The sequence below is a fragment of the Heptranchias perlo genome, unplaced genomic scaffold, assembly GCF_035084215.1.
Source record: "Heptranchias perlo isolate sHepPer1 unplaced genomic scaffold, sHepPer1.hap1 HAP1_SCAFFOLD_73, whole genome shotgun sequence".
Classification (NCBI taxonomy): domain Eukaryota; kingdom Metazoa; phylum Chordata; class Chondrichthyes; order Hexanchiformes; family Hexanchidae; genus Heptranchias; species Heptranchias perlo.
In genome coordinates, this window is record NW_027139761.1 from 2,357,171 (window position 1) to 2,365,306 (window position 8,136).

General features: G+C 43.5%; 1 non-coding gene across 1 annotated transcript; it reads left to right on the forward strand.

The window, feature by feature from the left end:
* The first annotated feature begins 7,823 nt into the window (after positions 1 to 7,823).
* On the forward strand, positions 7,824 to 7,905 carry trnal-uag (transfer RNA leucine (anticodon UAG)). Its single transcript has one exon. It is a non-coding gene; the product is annotated as a tRNA-Leu (tRNA).
* Positions 7,906 to 8,136: the final 231 nt, after the last annotated feature.

Genomic DNA, 8,136 nt, shown 5'->3' on the forward strand with positions numbered 1-8,136 from the left:
AATGAATAATGAACCAGATTTAGTTAACGGCTTAACTGTGCATGAACATCGATCCAATTGTGATCATAATATAATCGAGTTCAATGTAATGTTTGAAAGGGAAAAAATTGAATCAGCTGCTCAGATTCTAGACTTGGGCAAGGCCGACTTCAATGGGATGAGACAGAGACTGTCCACAGTAAACTGGGCAAATCTGTTAATGGGTAAAACGACTGATGATCAGTGGGGAATGTTTAAAGAAACGTTTAACGTGATGGAGAATCGGTTTATACCCCTGAGGGGCAAGAACTCTACTTACCAAAAAAAAAACAGCCATGGACAACTAAAGAGATAACAGACAGTGTAAGACATAAGGAAAGGGCATACACAAAGGCAAAAAATGGCACACATCCTGGCGAATGGGAAAGATACAAAGATCAACAAAGGGTCACAAAACAGACAGTTAGAGCTACAAAAAAGAGTTTGAAAAGAAACTCGCAAGGGATATCAAAACCAATATGAAGAACTTTTCTAGTTCTATTAGGAAAAAGAAGGGGGTCAGGAGCAGTGTTGGCCCCTTAAAAACGGAAAGTGGGGATATTGTCATTGATAATGGAGAAATGGCGGACATGTTGAACAATTACTTTGCGTCAGTAATTACAGTCGAAACAGAGGATAGCATGCCGGAAATACCAATAAAACTTATATTGAATCGGGGACAGGGACTCGATAAAATTAACATAAGTAAAGAAACAATAATGAAGAAAAGAATAGCACTTAAAGAGTGACAAATCCCGAGGACCAGATGGTTTCCATCCCAGGGTTTTAAAGGAAGTAGGTGAGCACATTGCGAATGCCCTAACTATAATCTTTCAAAGTTCTCTAGATTCAGGAACTGTCCCTCTAGATTGGAAAATTGCACATGTCACTCCGCTTTTTAAGAAAGGAGAAAGGCGGAAACAGGGGAATGATAGACCAGTTAGCCGAACATCTGTTGTGGGGAAAATGCTGGAGTCTATAATAAAGGACAGGGTAACTGAACACCTCGGGAATTTTCATTTAATCAGAGAGAGCCAGCATGGATTTGTGAAAGGTAGGTCGTGCCTGACAAACCTGATTGGATTTTTTGAAGAGGTGACTAAAGTATTGGACAGGGGAATGTCAATGGATGTAATTTATATGGACTTCCAGAAGGCATTTGATAAGGTCCTACATAAGAGACTGTTAGCTAAGATAGAAGCCCAGGGAAAAGTACGGACTTGGTAAGGAAGATGGCTGAGCGAAAGGCGACAGAGAGTAGGGATAATGGGGAGGTACTCACATTGGCAGGATGTGACTAGTGGAGTCCCGCAGGGACCTGTCTTGGTGCCTCAATTATTCACAATATTTAATAACAAGTTAGATGAAGGCATAGAATGTCTCATATCTAAGGTTGCCGATGACACAAAGATTGGTGGCATTGTAAGTAGTGTAGATGAAAACATAAAATTACAAAGTGATATTGATATATTGGGTGAACGGGCAAAACTGTGGCAAATGGGATTCAATGTAGACAAATGTGAGGTCATCCACTTTGGATCAAAAAAAGAATAGAACAGGGTACTTTCTAAATGGTAAAAAGTTAAAAAAAACAGTGGATGTCCAAAGGGACTTAGGGGTTTAAGTACATAGATCATTGAAGTGTCATGAACAGGTGCAGAAAATAATCAATAAGGCGAATGGAATGCTGGCTTTTATATCTAGAGGACTTGAGCACAAGGGGGCAGAAGTTATGCTGCAGCTATCCAAAACTCTGGTGAGTCAGCACCTGGAGTACTGTGAGCAGTTCTGGGCACTGCACCTTCGGAAGGACATATTGGCCTTGCAGGGAGTGCAGCGTAGGTTTCCTAGAATGATACCCGCATTTCAAGGGTTAAGTTACGAGGAGAGATTACACAAATTGGGGTTGTGCTCTACAGAGTTTCGAAGGTTAAGGGGTGATCTGATCGAAGTTTGTAAGATATTAAGGGGAACAGATAGGGTGGATGTGAGTAACTATTTCCGCTGGTTGGGGATTTTAGGAGTGGGGGGCACAGTCTAAAAAATAGAGCCAGACCTTTCAGGAGCAAGATTAGAAAACATTTCTACTCACAAAGGGTTGTAGAAGTTTGGAACTCTCTTCCGCAAACGGCAATTGATACGAGCTCAATTGGTAAATTTAAATCTGAGATTGATCTTTTTGTCAACCAAAGGGATATGGGGCAAAGGCAGGTATATGAAGTTAGATCACAGATCAGCCATGGACTTATCAAATGGCGGAGCAGGCACGAGGGGCTGAATGGCCTCCTCCTGTTCCTATGCTCCTATGTTGCAGAGAGAGAGATCGAAATGAATAAACACACGAGGATTGGACAGGGTGAGAGCGAACGTAATAAACACCCAGAGATTGGACCGAGCGAGATGGAAGGGAAAAAACACCCGAGGATTTGACAGGGAGAGGTGGAAGTGCACTGTTTGAGGGGCACGACCTGTCTCGCAGTAATCATAGACTTTTACACATGCCGGCTACAAATTCTCCACCACAAAATTATGGATGGCGTGAAAGGATAATTGTTGGAGACGATTCGATTCTATCTGCAGAGTGAATTGGGGTAAGTACCGGAGAAAAAAGCACATTTAAGCCCATTAACCTTACTATCCCATGGCCCTGGCCTCTCGACACATCTCAACCCCACATCAAAACCCACATCGCAACTGACATCTCAATCGCACATCACAACTTACAACACAAACCCACATCACCACAACCCACATCACAACCACACATCACAACACCACATCTCACTGACATCACGACCCCACATCCGAAACAGCACATCACAAACCCACATCACAAACCAACATCTCTTCCCCAGAAAGGTGCCGAGGCAGCAGGAGGAGTTGTGGAGGCCAGGACGCGGCACAGGCCAAGGTGGAGCCGCCATATCGATAACTATTCGGAGCTGCACTCACCCCGAGTCTCAAGCCTGGTTGTAAAATGGCCCTTGTATTCTGGAGGCTTTACAAGAGGCAACACCTCAATCCGAGTTGGGAGAGGTGCTTTCTCACTTCCCTAAACAAACAAAAAACGGTGCTCTCTCCACAGAGCGAGAGGGAAGGAGAGTGGGTATCTGACGAAGTCGGGAACGGTGAGTTTGGTGGGATACACTTTCCCGTTGGCCGATATTGTCTTCTTGTGGGAGTGGACGGGTGGAAGAGATCTCGTCACCTCAGACGGCTGGAACAGCCCAGGCTCAGTACTCCACAGGAAGCGTTTTGCAGGAAAACTTCGGCCAGACAACGGGGGTGTTTATCAAATATGATTCACCTCCCCATTTTAGACCTTGTGTCTTATTTTCTCCCCCTCCCTCTCATCAACCTCTTCCTAGATCTTGTCTTTTCCAGGCGAATCAAAAAAGCCCAAAAGAAGATACAGAAAATTGCCCCAAACGCAGACCTCTTCTTCCACCTCCTTTGATGTGTTGATAGATAGAACCACCCCACGCAATCGAGGTTGGGATGAATCTGAATGTGTCGGTCAATCTCCCTCCTTCCAGGTAGATGTCGTTTTCCTTTATCCTTTCCCTTCCCTCTCTCCTCTCCTCCAATCTTGAGAGCAAAAAGCCCGCTCTCCTTGAATCCATCTCTTTGACCGAGCTTTTTGTCACCCCTCCGAATATCTCCTTCCTTGGATATCTTTTTCCTCGCCCCACCCTGAAGCCCCTCAGGATGTTTTTTTCCCCATTTAAGGCGTTGTATTATACAAGTTGTTGTTGCTGTTGTAATAACTCGGCCTGAATGGCTGCACACAGTATTTGGGCAGGTGGTGGGAACAGAAGGTGGTTGAATTCGGACTGATATCCTCGTGTCAAGATGCCTTTAAATCTTTCAATGGCAGCATCCCTGCTCTGGCCAATTGTTAAACATTTCACCTCACACGCTAAATGCTCAAGAAATACTTAATATTAAAAATGGTACAGGGAAATTCAGACATGCCTGATTACTGCAATATTAATAGAATGTAGTTCATCGATTTAAATATCGTTCTAAAACATGACTTAGCCTCCCCCTCAGCTTTCTTCCATATTATTTAATTGATCTATTTATCTCTTTAATCTTGTTTTTTTGTGCCTGTACCATACATTTTAGGTCACATTGCTTTCAATCTCCACCGAACTGGCTGCTTCAGCTGAGCAATCAATTAGCTGATTGGCAGCTTTCGAAAAGAGCTGGGGTTGGTGGGGATGGTTTCTGTATTTGATATCCGAATGGGTTGCTGTGTGGATAGAGCGGTCGCTGAACTGCGAGGGTAAAGAAGGTTTATTACAGGGAAGGAGAGTGGTGCAGGATGTGTAAAGCAGATGTAAGCCCAGAATAAGCACTGGGAAACTTTACTCAACTTAGGTTTGGGTGTTGAAGAAAAACGTTTCAGGCCTCTTACTCCCCCCTCAAAATAATACCATTGAGGTTACGTGTTGGAGCAACTTCCTTGCTTTTTAAATTAATAAATCCCAGTGTCCCATAGGCTATGATTTGATCTATCTTGATATGTGGGAGTTAACTGGAGGTTTAAACCAGCGGCTTAGACACGATACTTTCAATCCTGCATTTCAGGAAAAGAATTATTACAAGCAAGAATAATAGCTCGGCAGAAGAGTGCTTTGTCCAGTTGGAAATCTGTATGAAAGAACGTGCAGTCTGGCAGAGCTGGACGTCCAGCAGATTGAATTTTGTGCGAAGTAGATGATGAGGCTCCTTCTTGAGAGTTCTCTGGTCTTCAGTGTAACAGTTCCAGGGGTCAGAATGGCGCAACGGGTGTAAGTTGCTGAGTTCAGGTCGCAATCTTCCCTGCAGGCTTGGGCTCCAATCCCAATAATTCTCTGATTCTAATAAACTTGCGTGAGTTGCTTGCTTACGTATTTAAAAGCGATAAGTCCAGGGTCCAAGTCCCGGATAAAGCAAGCATTTTTAGTCAAAAATCTCCAATTCATATAAACGTTGAAAAAGACAGAAATATGTTTAATTACTAACTGCGACAAAATCTGATTTACGTTGAAATATTATTCATGTTTCAAACTAACAGCAACAAGCTTTGCATCAAAATATAAACGAAGGATTTTAACGAAACGCAGTAGAATGAATTCTAGCCGTTTTTTTGTCTCCTGTTCTTCACATTGAGAGGATTCAAATTCACAGGAGACACTTAGATTTGTGAGAGAATGCGCTGCAAACAAGGCGGGAACCTGAGCGGGGAAAACCGCAGTGAGTGTCGAGTCCAACGGCTTAACCTCCCGCCCAAGGTTTCAACAGTCGGCGGGAAGGAAGTCGAGGCTGAGGCTGATCTGTGTCACGTGGGAGCTGAACACCAAATAATATTCATCGAGTTACATCGAAACTGCAACACAGAAACAGGCCATTCGGCCCAACTGGTCTCTGCCGGCGTTTAAGCTCCACACGAGCCTCCACCCTCCCTACTTTATCTCACCCTGTCAGGATACCCTTCTATTACTTTCTCCCTCATGGGCTTATCTGGCTTCCTCTTCAATGCATCTCTACTATTTGCCTCAACTATTCCTTGTGGTAGCGCGTTCCACATTCTAACCAGTCTATTAGCGACTATTCCTTCTGTTTATATTCGTTATCCTGCAGAATATTCGATACTGTTTTCAACATCTTCTATTAGCTTTAATATTGGAAGGGTTTATACTATTGTAATGGTCGCAGCGATTATTTCCGATTCATTAATTTCATATAAATTGAATAATACTAAACTAGCGAATCATTTCCTGCCGAGTCACACCTTGAGGTGCAATCGGAACGTGTCTGGCAACAACTTATAAAACGATGTGTTTGAAACACGTTGTGGTCACAGTTGCTTTTTGAACAGAACTGAACCTAAATCATTCAAGATGGCAGCTTTATAATGCTTAAAAATAAACAATATCTTGCCAATAAGTTTGGCTGCTTAGTTCCCCATTGTCAAAGGGAGAATTGTCTGATTCCCTCATTTATTTCACGTAAGAAACAAACACAAACACAAGGACATGCATTAAATCAGAATCAACTCACAGATGGACAAACAAAGAAAAACACAGCGAGAGACACAGACAGTATCGGGAAACACAGAGAAACAGACACAAGAAATGGATGAGTACAAAATGGCCCCACACTCCTCAAACTCACCTTCTCTGCTCAAACGAAGCTGACAGATATCAGTGAGATGTGGTATTTTAGTATTGTGATTTGGCGCCTTGGTTTAGCTCTTCAAAGCACATTATCTACACTATCTAGTAAATAGGTAGATCTTGGGGTCGATTTCCAGCGGTGCCTTTTTGTTTCCTTCGTGATATTTGGCACTTTGTGAATTTAACCAACACAATATCACAGGGCGGAGTTGAGGTACAGATCACCCAAGATCAAATTGAATGGCGCAGCAGGTTCGAGGGGCTGAATGGTCTTCTCCTGTCCCGATGTTCTCATATTGCTCAACGCGGGGCTGTATGACAAGTAACAAAATACAGACAGACTCCAGATTGAAAAATCGGGTCTTCAGAAGGAACTCTCCTCGGATTGTAAGACAAATTGACCCAATGAAGCAAAACCAATTGCTCCCTTCCTGCCAGAAGAGGCAACAAATGTTGCCAATGGGCCCGGCTATCTCCAGTCGTTAGCGCATGAGACTCTTAATTTCAGGGTCGTGGGTTCGAGCCCTATGTTGGGTGGTTTACATTTTATTGCTCACAAAGGGTTCCAGGTGCAACCTCTTATCTTCAATTAATGAAATCCAGTTATATTAACGGACACAACAATGAGCTGTGTGAAAGAAAACCGTGAGCATTGGCAAACATCCAGTCCCGTCCCGATTCTCCCTTTTCATTCCCTGCACGTGGGACACGGCAGATTATCTGTTCAATTCGGATTCATTTTTTGCTGTTATTAAATATTAAGAAATGTAATGTTTAGAAGATGACAACTCTGGATCCATGAGCCTCTCTGATACCTCCTGAACGCCCCTTTTCCTCTTTAATTCTCCCTGAGCTCATTGCCTTCTCTGATACGCTCTGTCTCTTACCTTCTCCGATACCCTCAGAGAGTCCATGATCCTTTTTGATACCTTGTCAGCGCCCTTTACGTTCTCTGATACCCTGAGTGTCCCTTGCACACTGATGTGCCCGGAGACCCCTTACATTCTCTGACACCCTCTGACAATCCGTTCCCTATCTCAGATCCCCTTGCCCGACCGGATCACCACGAAGAAGCCATTAAACTCCCTGATACCTTCTCAGAAGATTGACAGGTTTATTGTTCAATCTCGGGTTTCGGCAGCTCTCTCTGTTGGGAGAATCCAGAATGAGGGGGCTTAATCTGAAACGTAGAGCAAAACCATTCATCTGATAAATCAGGAAGCACTTTATCACAGAAAGTGTCTTAGAAATCTGGAACTCTTTTCAACAAAAGGCTGAAGATGTTGGGTCAATTCAGATATTGAAGACTGAGATCGATGGATTTTTGCCCGAAAGTGTATCAAGGGATTTGTGTCATATTCGGGTAAATCGAGTTGGTATACAGATAACCCCTGATCTAATTAAATAGCGCAGCAGGTTCGAGGGGCTGAATAGTCTTCTCCTGTCCTCAATTTTCTATGTTTATCAACGTGGAGCTCGATGACAAGTTTTTTGATCAAGTGTTAAATGCAGGAAGTGCTCAGAAAGCCCTTTAATTTCCTTCCTGCACAATTCAAAAGCACTGGACCCAGATGATGAAGAGCAAGAAAGCTGGATTTCAATCACTAGCCTCATGTTTCAGTAATCATGAGCTTTGTTCGTGGCAGCATGGCCGAGCGGTCTAAGGCGCTGGATTTAGGTTCCAGTCTCTTCGGGGACGTGGGTTCGAATCCCACTGCTGTCAGGGTTAGTAGCAATGTTTGTTTTGATGTATTCACAGAAAATCATGGTGGAGTGTGGTCCAGCGGAGAATGCAAAAGAAGCGAAATGTGCAGCTATGAGAATCATGGACAGTTGCTGCACAAAGGTGGACCATTCGGCCCATCGTGTCCGTGCCGCTTTCAAATTTTTGCAGCGTTGCGATTCTATATCATGTACCCGGAGAGACTTTAGGTCTAATCCAGGATTCGTTTCA